The sequence below is a fragment of the Silene latifolia genome, chromosome Y (assembly GCF_048544455.1).
Source record: "Silene latifolia isolate original U9 population chromosome Y, ASM4854445v1, whole genome shotgun sequence".
NCBI lineage: Eukaryota > Viridiplantae > Streptophyta > Magnoliopsida > Caryophyllales > Caryophyllaceae > Silene > Silene latifolia.
In genome coordinates this window covers 59316965-59330589 of record NC_133538.1, presented here as the reverse complement: position 1 = coordinate 59330589, position 13625 = coordinate 59316965, and the positions used below count along the sequence as shown (strand labels likewise).

General features: G+C 38.1%; 1 non-coding gene across 1 annotated transcript; it reads right to left on the bottom strand.

Annotated features, from left to right (window-relative positions):
* Positions 1 to 2977: 2977 nt before the first annotated feature.
* LOC141636332 (small nucleolar RNA R71) lies at positions 2978 to 3086 on the bottom strand. The gene has a single exon (XR_012540951.1). It is a non-coding gene; the product is annotated as a small nucleolar RNA R71 (small nucleolar RNA).
* Positions 3087 to 13625: the final 10539 nt, after the last annotated feature.

Sequence of the window (13625 nt, the reverse complement as noted above, 5' to 3'; positions counted from 1 at the left end):
AGTACCGCCGCCTCAAACCTACACAAAGGACGGGTACGCGCGGCACGGGTGACCCATGTCCACAGTTTGGCGACTCCGCTTTGGATGATACACTTATGTGTTACCCAGGGTGAAACTTGAACAAGGTTAGGGAAAAGTTTATACGATAAAGTTGTCGGTTTTCATTACTCGACCTTCTTAGGTCGTTTTATTCAGCCTTCCTAGGCTCACCCAACCCATTCGACCAATCGTCCCGTCTGGACGGTCCAAATTTTTATCTAGGCCTAAGGATAGATAGCGATTGACGTCAACCATACTGTGGTACATACTCATGTTTGTATCAAGGGCTTTCCCTACTCGAGGGAATGGACTAGGAATCGACCTTACTCATGTTTGGCACGGACCTCTCCACAGACCAGGGTTTGATTGCTCGGTATGGCAACCCACCTTTTTAAGCGAAAACCCATTAAATACACTCAGCATACCGTTATAATACATGTATGAATGTTTGTATCATATATGTGATCACCATTTTGTAAAACAAAACCATGACAAAATTTTATAAAATAAAATCTTTTTCAAAATGTAAATATTTCAAAAGTGGCCTAAAATAGCGCAAAATGAGTCGAAACTCTGTCCAAATGTCCAGTGAAAATTCGGGCCTCAAAACCCATTTTAAAACCTCACTTCGAGTCAGCACTCCTACAAGTACACTACAGTTGCCTAGGATAAACATTTCAAAATTTGTCATTTTCGAACCTCACTTGACAAAGTGGCACACGCCCACTTCACGAGTCATGTCTCCTTTTGAGTAAGTGTGCTAAAATGGTCGATCATGTTTTGATCAGTCATCGATCTCTTATCCTCAGTTTCCAAGATTCCCGAAACTAGTCACGCAAGCGTTAATGGACAACCCGGAAATGGTAATGATCTAATCCTAGCTGCGCTCATCCGTCTCCAAATGAGCCAAGACCAACCTTATAACCGCCTCATCGCTATTGAAGACCGGATTGTCGCTGTAGAAGCTAGACTTCCTCCTTCAGAGAACGATATTCCCGACATGGTCGTGCATGATAACGTTCCACCTTTTGTTGGACAACCCAAAGTCAACCTTCCACCAGGTCCTACTGAAGCTGAAAAGCGACTCCAATATTTGGGGGAGCAACTTGATACGTGCATATTCTATACACTTTAACTGCGGTTTTGGCACGTATTTCCACGCATAATTGATAGCTTAAGGCTACTATTTCTCCCGAAACGGTTTACTTTGCATTTTCTATGATTTATTGTAGGAACGAGTGGAAGTAAGCTAAATCAAGCCTAAATCGTCCTCCGGAGGCAAGTTTAAGGAAGCCAAGAAGAAGGAGAGTCGTATTCACTCACCTTGGGATGCGTGCAAAGGAGTGAAGAGTTGATTGGAAGGATCAAGAGAGCTACTGCACAGCATATTCAGTCGATCGACAATGTTGTTCAGTCGATCGACCACTGAAGCTCATCAGATGCTACTGTTCCGCATATTCAGTCGATCGACCACTCTGGCCTGTCGATCGACCAGTTTTCGAGCTGACACGTTTTTCTTCGTGTTAGACTTTTAAAAGCACAACTTGTAATTAACTTTCAGTATCTTTTTATCAGTAGAACGCAGCAACTTTTAGGTTATGCTTTTCATTCTGGAAAAACTCAGTTTTAGATCTAGCTTGAAGACGGAAACCTTGATTTCAATACTTTGTTCTTGAATCCAATTAGTAAGCTTTTATTGCAATTCTTTCTTTTCTTTATTTCCTTGTTAATTTGTTTCTTATCTTCATCAATTTAATTTCAGCAATCAAGTTCTTGCCTTTTTGTTTAGTTTGATTTAATTATGTCAAATTTGTTCTTTACCATTAATTTTGCAATTAGTGTAGTTATGATTATGCGTAGGTAATTCCTTTGATTGGGAATAAGGTGAGCCATGGTATTAAATTAGGATTGTTGTGTAGTATGAGTTCTTCCGTATTGGTCTTGCTATCTTTTGATAAATTTCTTTACTAGATTGAAAGATTGGTAATTTGAATTATCGCTAGATTTGGAATTTCTCTTGAGCGAAAGCGTTGGTAAATTCTAGGGAATTAATAGACCGTGAGGTTATTTGAGCTTTGATCGAAAGGCTAGCTTATTTTCCCTGAGACCGTATTGTAAGACTTTTGCTACCTTACTGACCTGATATTTGCCATGGTGAACCGAAGTTCCCGATCCCTTTCTTATCTTGTTGAGAATATTCATTTTTGCTATTAGCCAGTTAATCAACCAATTTCAAAACCCCCAATTAATTGTTACTTTTATAGACTGAAAAATAGCAAACAAAATCAACCTTGTCTCTCTGTGGTTCGACCCTTACTATCACTAGCTATAGTTTTAGTTTGGAATTATAAATTTAATTTTGGTACTAAACGACGGTATCAAATTTTGGCGCCGTTGCCGGGGAGACGGTGTAATTTTGTTTGCCTTATTTTAGTTTATTTTTCTTATCTCAGGGAACTTTGGTTCCTTGAGGCCGTTGCTTACCTTTGCTTCTAGTTTTGCTTTTGCACAGTTAAAAGACAGGTTTTTGAGAGGAAGACTTGAGTACTCTCACTTCGGAAATTATGGCTACAATATATGATAATTTTCAGCCAAAGGAGCACCACCTTCCAAAGGGGCGCCAGTTACCTACCCCTACTACCGGTAATTTTGAGTTTCGTTTCTCTTATATTGATTTAGTGGAGCGAAATCAGTTCGCGGGTCTGCCAGATGAAGACCCCTTGAAGCATATGGAAACTTTCACAGACTATTGCTGTTCCATACCTATACCGGCTGGGGTAACTCAAGATGAAGTAAAGGGGTTTATGTTCTTGTACTCCTTGAAGGATTCGGTGCGAGATTGGTACCGCTACCTCGATAGGGTAGCTTTTTGGAGTCACGGATTGGACATCTTTAGCATTAGCCTTCTACAAGAAGTACTTCCCACTTTCAAAGACTGATGCCTTGAAGGGTAAAATCACGAGTTTTCAGCAAGGAGCCGACGAAGATTTTTGTGAAGCATGGGGACGTTTCAAAAGTTTGGTCCGAGCTGTCCCTCATCATGGTTTCCAGCAATGGTATCTTTGCAACCTATTTTACAATGCTTTATATGATGATTACAAGGTCATCTTGGATGCAGCTGCTAATGGCAGGTTTCAAAACAATACCGGTCAAAGTAAAGGTTGGAACACTATCGAGGAGATGGCAGTCCATAAAGCTGAGTTTGGAAGTTCACGTGGAAAGTCACGAAAGCAAAGTGAAGAAATGACCACTGTTGTGACCTTATAACCTCCATTTCTACCCGTCTCGAGAAGCTCTATTTTTGAAGCTTCCAAGGAGAGAGTCGAAATTCCTGTTCAAAACTCAGATGATATCGAGAAATTGAAAGAGATGGTCCAACTCCTTTTGGTTCAAGTGGCGAATATGGAAGCAGCCGGGATTGAGTCCTCACGGAATTTTGTGAAACAATTGGAGAATATGGAGGCTAAGCAAGCTGCTAATTCTTCAAGCAAATGTGAAGGGCCGGTTGAGACGATCAATGCCATCAATCTCAGAAGTGGCCTTTCTTATGAAAGTCCCGACAAGCCAAAGGAAGACTCGGGAAATGACGAAGAAGCTCGTTTAAATTCTGGTGCAAAAACGAGTCTGAATGCCAGTACTTCTGGTCGATCGACCAACATTCCCAGTCGATCGACTGAAGTGTCAGATAAAATAGTTTCTGGTCAGAAACTATTCACACCCAGCACATCCAGTCGATCGACCAACATCCTCAGTCGATCGACTGAGACACCTGACGAAGTCAATTCTGGACAGGAACTGTTCACGCTAGCTACTTGGTCGATCGACCACTCATACCGGTCGATCGACTTGAACTCGTGAGCAGGATGCAAATCCGTCAACCGGTCCGCATGATTCTTCACTCATTGATGATTTGACGGGGGTTTTAAACCTACGGAAGCCAAGGTTACCGATCCTACGGCCGGTGTTGCGATCCCGTATCCGGAGCGTCGAAGGCTACTAAGCCGAGCGTAAGTTTGGTAAGTTTCGGAGATGGTCAGAATCTCGAGGTAACGGTTCCCTTTCGATTTAATAACCTGTACCCTCTTACGCTAAATTTATGAAAGATATTTTGAATCGTAAGAGAAATTTTCGTGATGATGGTAATGTTGCGTTTGTGGAGGAATGTAATGCTCTTTCACAAGTTAATGTGCCACCTAAATTAAAGGACCCGGGTAGTTTTTCAATTCCTTTCACTATAGGTAACCACGTAATTGGAAAGGTCGTTTGTGACTTAGGGGCCAGTGTTAGTGTCATGCTGTATTTTGTTTGCGAAAGGTTAAACATTGGTAGACTCAAGGTAACCGATATTACCGTTCAAATGGCAAATAGATCGACTCAGAGACCTATAGGTGTTTTAGAGGATGTACCCGTTCGAGTGGGTAAGTTTTTTATTCCTGTCGATTTCGTTGTTTTGGACATTGCAGAGGACAGTCAGATACCTATTATTTTAGGCAGACCGTTCTTACATACAGCTGGGGCTGTGATAGATGTCAAACGCGGAACCATCACCTTAGAGGTAGGGGATGACACCATTGAGTTCAGTCTTGCTCACAAGGCAACCGAGCTCATTGATGAGGATACGTGTTATTCCATTGATATTGTTGACAGGGTTGTTACTTGTAATTGGAGGGAATCCTTAGCCAAGGATCCCTTAGCTGATCTAACCCATTTAAATGAGTGTGCAGGTAATACAGTGGAGAATGCTGAGGAACCAGATGCTTTGGTTGCCTAAATGGAGAGCTACGAGCTCAATGAAGAAGAAGATGAGATGCTTTTGAGCCTGGCCAACGATAATTTGGTGAACACTTGCTACACCATTGAAGCTGATTCTGTCTACGCTGTAGAGGTAAAGGTGCCAGAGCGTAAGCCACTTCCTCCTAATCTTAAGTTTGTTTTTCTAGATGATACGGAGCAAGCATACCCGGCTATTGTTAGCTCTAAGCTTAACGATGACCGGTATGTCTGCTTTGATGTGTGTACTTAAGAAAAACAGGAAGGCTTTGGGTTATTCTTTGGATGACATTAAGGGCATAAGCCCTGATGTTTGTATGCATAGGATAGAGCTGGAAGAAGGCCACAAGCCTTACAGACAGGGTCAACGCAAGTTGAACCCGAAGATGCAGGAAGTTGTTATGGCTGAGGTGATGAAACTACTTGATGCAGGTATTATTTATACAGTTGGCAACTCCAAGTGGGTTAGTTGATTCAGGTAGTCCCGAAGAAAGGAGGGACTACCGTGGTTAAAAATGATAAAAATGAATTAATACCAACTCGAGTAGTGACAGGGTGGCGGATGTGCATTGATTATAGACAGTTGAATGCCGCCACCAAGAAAGACCATTTCCCCCTCCCTTTTGTTGACCAAATGACTGAAAGACTTGCTTCTAACAAATTTTTCTGTTTTCTAGACGGATATTCAGGGTTCTTCCAGATCCCTATTCATCCGGACGATCGAGTAAGACTACTTTTACCTGTCCACGGGGTGTTTTTGCATATCGTAGAATGCCTTTCGGATCGTGGAAACGCCCCCGCTACCTTTCGAGGTGCATGATGGGGATCTTTTCGATTATATAGAAAATATTATGGAAGTATTCATGGATGATTTCTCAGTTTATGGTAGTGACTTTGATCATTGTTTAGCTAACCTTGATAAAGTCATGCAGCGTTGTATAGATGTTAATCTTGTTTTAAATCGGGAAAAGTGTCGGTTTATGGTCAATGAGGGGTTGTGTTAGGGCATCCGATTTCGATAAAGGTATACATGTTGACAAAGCAAAGGTGCGGTGATTGAGCAATTACCTCCTCCCGTGAATGTTAAAGGAGTGAGGAGTTTCCTTGGTCACGCTGGTTTCTATCGGCGTTTCATTAAGGATTTTTCAAAAATTGCTAAACCACTTACACAATTGCTCCTTAAGGATGCTTTGTCTTTGAATTTACCGATGAGTCTTTGTGTCGCTTTTAACAAAGTTAAAGGAGGCCCTAGTTTCTGCGCCAATCATTCATTACCTTTGATTGGGACCTCCCATTTGAAATCATGTGTGATGCCAGCGATTATGCGATCGGTGCAGTCCTGGGACAGCGAAAGAATAAAGCTTTGAATGCCATATACTATGCAAGCCGAACACTGGATGAGGCTCAAGTCAACTATTTTACCACTGAGAAAGAGTTTCTAGCTGTTGTTTTTGCCTTAGACAAATTTCGGTCTTATTTGTTAGGTTCTAAGGTTATTGTTTACACTGACCATGCAGCGTTGAAGACTCTCTTTATTAAGAAAGATGCGAAGCCGAGGCTTTTGAGGTGGATACTCCTTTTGCAAGAGTTTGATTTGGAGATCAAAGATAAGAAAGGAGCAGAGAATGTGGTAGCTGACCACTTATCTCGTCTACAGCTGACAGAAAGGGAGGATTCGTTGCCTATTAATGATTCTTTTCCTGATGAGAGTTTGTTAGCTATTACTACTTCAAGGTCTTATCCACCTCCGTGGTTTGCTGATTTTGCTAACTTTGCTGTGACAGGTAGGATACCACCCGAGCTCTCATGGCAGCAGAAGAAGCGGTTTGCCTATGATGCTAGACAATATTTTTGGGATGATCCTTATGTTTTCAAGGAATGCGCAGACGGTCTCATCCGGAGATGCGTACCTCAGTGGGAGGTGAAGGATATCCTAGAGGCTTGCCACTCTTCTGCTTATGGTGGTCATCACGGTCCGTCCCAGACCGTAGCTAAGGTACTCCAATCTGGTTTCTATTGGCCAACTTTGCATGCAGATTGTCGCAACTTTGTTGCTGAGTGCGATGCTTGTCAAAGATCGGGGAATATTTCCAAGAGACATGAGTTGCCACAGGTAGGCATTCTTTAGGTTGAGATTTTCGATGTCTGGGGCATTGATTATCAAGGACCTTTTCCGAGCAGTCAAGGTAATAAATATATCCTCGTAGCTGTCGATTATGTATCCAAATGGGTGGAAGCTATTGCTACCCCCCATTGCGATGCAAAGGCCGTGATTAAATTGTTTAAAAAGATGATTTTCCCTCGTTTTGGTGTCCCTCGGGTTGTCATTAGCGATGGGGGAATGCATTTTAAAGAGAAACAACTTAGTGCTTTATTGACTAAATTCGGTGTCCAACATCGTAGAGGTTTGGGGTATCATACCCAAACTAGCGGTCAGGTTGAGGTTTCTAACAGAGAATTGAAGGAAGTCTTAGCTAAAGTTGTTTCTAAATCACGGAAATATTGGAGTCTTAAGTTGGATGATGTCTTATGGGCTTATAGAACTGCGTTTAAAACGCCAATCGGGATGTCACCATACCGATTGATTTATGGTAAGACATGTCATTTACCTGTTGAGTTAGAGCGTAAGTCTTGGTGGGCTATTTGTGATTTGAATTTGGATCCTAACCTCTCTCGTGAGAAACGCATGACACAGCTGAATGAGCTAGAGGAATTTAGACTGCTAGCCTATGACAATGCAAGGATCTACAAGGAGAAATCAAAGCGCTGGCACGACAAGAGAATCATCAAGCGCGAGTTCCATATTGGCGATAAGGTACTTCTTTTTAACGCTCGTATCCGTTTATTTCCTGGTAAGCTGAAATCCAGGTGGACCGGCCCTTACACGGTCACAGCTGTCACAAATTTCGGATCAGTTGAATTGGAGACCTCTGCTGGAGAAAGGTTCAAGGTTAATGGCCAATATTGTTGGAATATGTGTCCTCCGACAATAATACGATCACGACTGTTGATCATGATGATCACATGTTTAAGTCTCATTATATAGAATACAATTGGGAAGTAATATTATTCATCATCAACTGGTCAACATATATCGGTAATGGTTGGGTGACTAGAGTTTGACATTATTCGTCGTGCGACGGTGGTGATCGAGTTGACCCCTAGGTCATACCTATAGGGCAACACTCTTAATTGATTATTTAATTAATCGTATAATGTTACGAGTTAATTAAATTACTTGAAAATTGACGGACGATTTTTGGAAGAAAAATTTACGTATCAAATTGAAATGTGATTAAATGAGATACGGTCTGAGTAATTGAATTGTATCATTACTCGGATGAAATTATTGTTTAAAGAAACAATCAAAATTGAATGAATTATTATAAATACAATCTGTTGTGATTTATAAATTGGTAAAATATTTTGGCACAAGTAATTGTGAAATTACTAAGTCGATTTTTGTATGTGACGTATTCTTATTAATACGTTGATTTTTAATATGTTAAAAATTACATAACAAATTTATGTGACATAAGACATGTGACATATTGACAATTGACAAAAATAATATGGATTCCATATTATCCCATTGTGCCGAAATAAGGAGGTGGATTAGGATAATATTGTGTTTTATAAAGTTAATGGTAAACACAATGATTACCTATTAATCTAGCCATGCAACCCTATGGTGCATTGTGAAGACAAATGAGTCCATGCATTGGCTCCTCTCCACTCCTCTTCGGTTTTTAAGAGAGAGAAAAACCACTTGGTTTTTCCTCTTATTTTTACATATACACTATAATGTTATGTGTGTATCATTCATTCTTTTCACAATCTAAAATAAGAATTTTAGAGAGATAAAAACTCCCATCTTCTTCCTCCCCAAAAACCGAAACATACAAGTGTTTTATTAATATTTTGGTTCAATTTTCTACCTAATTAATATTATACTAGTTCTTGTAATATTAATTAAATTAATAGAAAGCCTTGGGTATAAAGCTTAGGGAGAGATCCTACACTTGGATCTTTGTTCTTCCATAAGGGAAAGCTCAAGAACAAGAGAGAAAGGTGATCTCTCTTGTGCCCAATATAACTGAAATCTTCAATGTAAGGACATGATTTCTCCTCTATTTTTATCTTGTTTGCAAGCATAAAATCCACATTTAATTTTATGACAAATTAATTTCGACATATATGAGTATGTTAGTATGTATATGAATCTACATTTCTTTCAATCGGTATCAAGAGCCACGGTTGTTTGCATGCAAATCGGTTAAAAGTTTTTCCGAGTTATAAGAATAACAAATAAAACTTGTAAAATTTGTGTTATTATGAGATATCACGAAATTAATCCATGCATGTTAATATTTCTGGTCCTAAAATGTTTTAGGATATTTTGGTTAATTTTTCGGAGTTTTATTGTTCATAATTTACAATAATGGCATTTAAATGTGATTTTATGAGTAAAAATGTCATTTTTGGTCTAAAATTAGCTATACTTCGAATTTTCAGTTGGTTTTTGGATATGTTGTCACATATATTATTTTGAGATAACCTGTAAATTTTCATATTTTTGGACTTGTTATGCTCGAAAAATGAATTTTTCATTATTAAATTCGGATTTAGGTGAAAAATAGGTTAATATGAGTTAAATTTCGAATCTGGTCATATAAAATTAATATGTTGTCACATGCAATTTTACAAGATGTGTGTAAAATAATTGGCTATAAAGAAGTCTTTTTGCATGATTTATGGATTTTTGAAGAAAAATAGCATAAATAGTGACATTATTAGTGGAAAATTAATAAAACATAATCTATGACTTAAGAAAAACGTCTAATGTTGCATTTTATTATCTTTTTCAGATCTAAAATTGAAAAGTTAATGAAAATAATTTTTCCATGTTTTTATGATTATTTTATTAAAAAATCGATAAACCGCAACATTGTTTTTCCGGTAAATTTTCGAAATTTTTAACCTAAGATTTTGAACATTATGAGTGTCATGGAATTTTTCCAGAATTTTCATGAGTTTAAATTTCAAATTTTGAATTTATTTGAAATTTTGTGATTTATTTGAAGTTTAATAGCTTATTTTTGTAATTTTTGGTCCATTTATGAACAATTTTGTAAATATGGGTTAATTATGGTCAAATTATTAGTGAAGACTAAATTTTGAGTCCTAAGAGGTTAGGGTAATTAACTTATGCATAAATATGAGTTTATGTATTTTTGTGATTATAAAATGTTGAAATCACGCAAATCCGTAAAAACCGAGTAATATACGATATTGGCTATTTAAAGGCGATTTAGCATTAAAATTGAGCATGTTCATACATATTATAATGCTGCATTTTCTTTATGATTGTCATAATTTTAATTTATGTAATTTTGAATTATGTAATTTTACTTAGTATGGCCTTAGATTTTAATTGGTATTTCCCGAAATGTATGGGAATACCGATTCGGTTGTAATTTTTATTGTGATCTCGTATCACCGTTTTGTAATTTAATAGATTTATTTTATTTTAGTTACAAATGTATAATAGGAAATTATGTAATTTGTTATGTAATTTTATTCATTCCGGAGTTCCAAAAGACGGATTTCTTCAAGAATGGCGATACATAAAGACGGTGTTACCTCGAGATGTGTGCCACAACCGAAGTTCAAGGGACCAATGGAGTTGGTTTCCGAATATGTAATAGTTAAATAGTTTTTCTATTTTAGGAAAGGCCATACTAGGATTTATTTATCTTTATGCTTGCATTTTATTTTATGTCGCATGCATCGCTAAATCGCCATAACTAAAACATGCATCCTTATTTTATTGAGTTTATCGACCGTGTCAATTCGAATTATCGTAGTTCACCGTTTTAGTTCACTTAAAACGTGATAGATAATAAATTGACATGACCTCTCGCTAAAACAAACAATTGAGACATAGCCTTACCAAATAATAGAAACCATGAAAACCTATTTCGCGAGGGAGTGCACTCGGCCCTACCGGGGTACAAACCTTGTTACGTAGGGGAAGTGGGTGATGAATGTTAATTTACCGAGTTCATGTTAATGAGGGTTTCATCGGCCATACCGTGCCCAAGTTGATGTGGACTTGGATCATGGACACATTTATTCGAAATTTGGATTGAGCTCAACGGAAGTATTCGCGACCGTAGTTGTATGTGTTCCGGGCTATAGATAAATATTAGAGTAATTTTATCGACCAAGAGTTCTAAAAGTAGAATCGATTAAAACGTTAATCCACCGAGTTATATTGATAAAGGTTTCATCGGCCATACCGTGCCTAAGTCAATATGAATTTGGGTCTTGGAATCATTTATCTAGTTGGGTAGAGGTCACTAGAAAAATGCATAAAACTTGTTAAATCATACATTTTACAAGTATTATTAAAACGACATTTTTTTTACTCCTTATATATTTTTGTTTTGTAGACCACTTCTTTTTCAAAACAAATGGCAACATCAACACCAACTCCTAATGCTACACCACTCGCTAGTTCGTCTTGGCTCCGATCCTTTATGGATCGATGTAAACTTGAAAAGAATGGGTCAAATTTCTCCGAATGGGATGCCCAACTCAAATTAGCCGCCGAAGGTGACGACAAGCTTCGTTACCTTACCGAGGCCTCTCCACCCGAACCCTCTACTAGGTCCACCGCGGCCACTAGGGAAGCATATGAGGCTTACCAAAAGGAGTCCGCCGCAATGAAAAATGTCTTAATATTTGCGATGGAGGCGGACCTCCAAAGGAGAGCCTTTAAAATGGGCAATGCTAATGAGATTTACTCCAAACTTGTGACCATGTTTTCACAAACTCCGCGGATCGTCCAATATGAGGTGGCCGCGGCATTCTTTGATCTCGACTTCAAAGAGGGCCAAAAGGTTAGCCCTCATGTGCTCAAACTCATGGAGCTTGTCGAGACCTTGAAAATTCAAAAGGTTGAAATCCCCAAAGAACTCATCGTAGATAGGATTCTACACTCCTTGTCCAAAGTCAAGGCATATGTGCAATTCCGGGTGAATTTTAACACGCAAGACAAGGACGTGTCTCTTGAGGAGTTGCACAAGTTACTTGTGCAAGCCGAGAGGGACATGGGGTTAAATGTGAACCCTCCCAAGGATGTGCTTTATATAAGCACTAAGAGTAAGGGGAAGTTCAAGAAGAATGGGAGAAAGGGCAAGAAGCAAGCTCCCACATTCACCAAAGCTAAGTCTTGTGAAGCTAGCACCTCCAAAGTCAAGAAGGGTCCTCTTGATAAGTGCCATTATTGTAATGGCATGGGACATTGGAAAAGAAATTGTTCCAAATACCTTGGTGATATCAAAGCTGGAAAGATCACTCCAGTAGGTAAATGACTATCCTTCTTTTATGTTTCAAATTCAACTATGGTAATATGATGCAAAGTTGTGATAATGTATCTCCCTTTTTATTGTAAATAGGGCCTCCACCAAGCAAAGACAAAGGAAAGGAAAAGCAAGCATGAGAAACCATAGAGAAGCTAAGGATAGCTTTTATGGAGCTTTACTTTTCATTGTCTTATTTTAAGTTGTGTTTTGGATTTTTAGAACTTTAAGTTTCCGTGTTCGACATGGAAAGGTATTTTGGATGATGGTGACTTGGTTTGCAACCCAAGTCACCCGTTTTATCATTTATCCTTTTATGTTCTAAAAATTCATCTTTAAATGCTTGCACTTTGAAACATAACATTAGTCACTTAAAGTGATCTAATGACGGGTATGTGTATGATCATCTATAATGACGGGTTTCATTATATGTCCACATGCTTAAGGCTTGTGTATGATCATTTATAAAGCGATTTTGAGTCTATGAACTCTCATAAAGGAATGTCAATCACCAAGTCCACATATGATATCAATAACTATTAGTCTATCTATGAGATAGTTTTCCTTATACTTCAACATCATTAATTTGTGTCTCATATGCTATCTTTGAATATATAGTGTATTTATTCTAAAGATAGAGTGGGAGAAATATGAGGACACAACACACAAGACAAGATAAAATTGTGTACTTGTGTAAGTGAAGATCTTCGCAAGAGAAAATGATTTGAATGAAGGTATATATATTTACATAGTATGCCGAATAGATGAGATCTATGGTCTCAAGTTAGTTCGATATGACTAAAGAGACCAAGTACAGTTATCATAAGAGATTATTCTCAAGATAACTACACGAGGAGACCAAAAGAAAGTTTTGGAAGAAAAATGACTAATGTAAAGTCTTAACAAGTTTTTGACTTAGTTTATAAAATATTTGACCAATAGTTTCAACCTTGAGATTTACTTAAGAGCCTAAATGAATCAAAGTAACATACTAGTTATGATCGAGTTGCAAAGATTGATATATCGATATCTTCAATGGCCAAAGTTTTAACCACGCAAATGTCATTGCTTAACCTCCCTATGAAATGGTTAAACCTCCTTCCAAAATCGTAATTGTGAAGGACGTATTCTAGATATTGTTTATATTTGAATAATGACATTACTACACATCATTATGACATGAGTGTGTTGGAGATTTAAAATCTCTTTCCGTAAGGTTAAGATGAGACCTCTTCAAAATAGGTATTTTGAAAGGATATGATGGGAACATATATGGTTTTATCCTAATAACTTGGCAATGCAATTTATATTTCAATTCTCAATAAGAGTTTCGATTGAGAAGTCAATTTCGAAATATGTAGAATTGAGTGGGAGTTAGGAAATTCTCATGTGAAGACATGGAATTTAGTGGGAGCTATCATCCTTGAATGTATAAAACTCATTACTCAT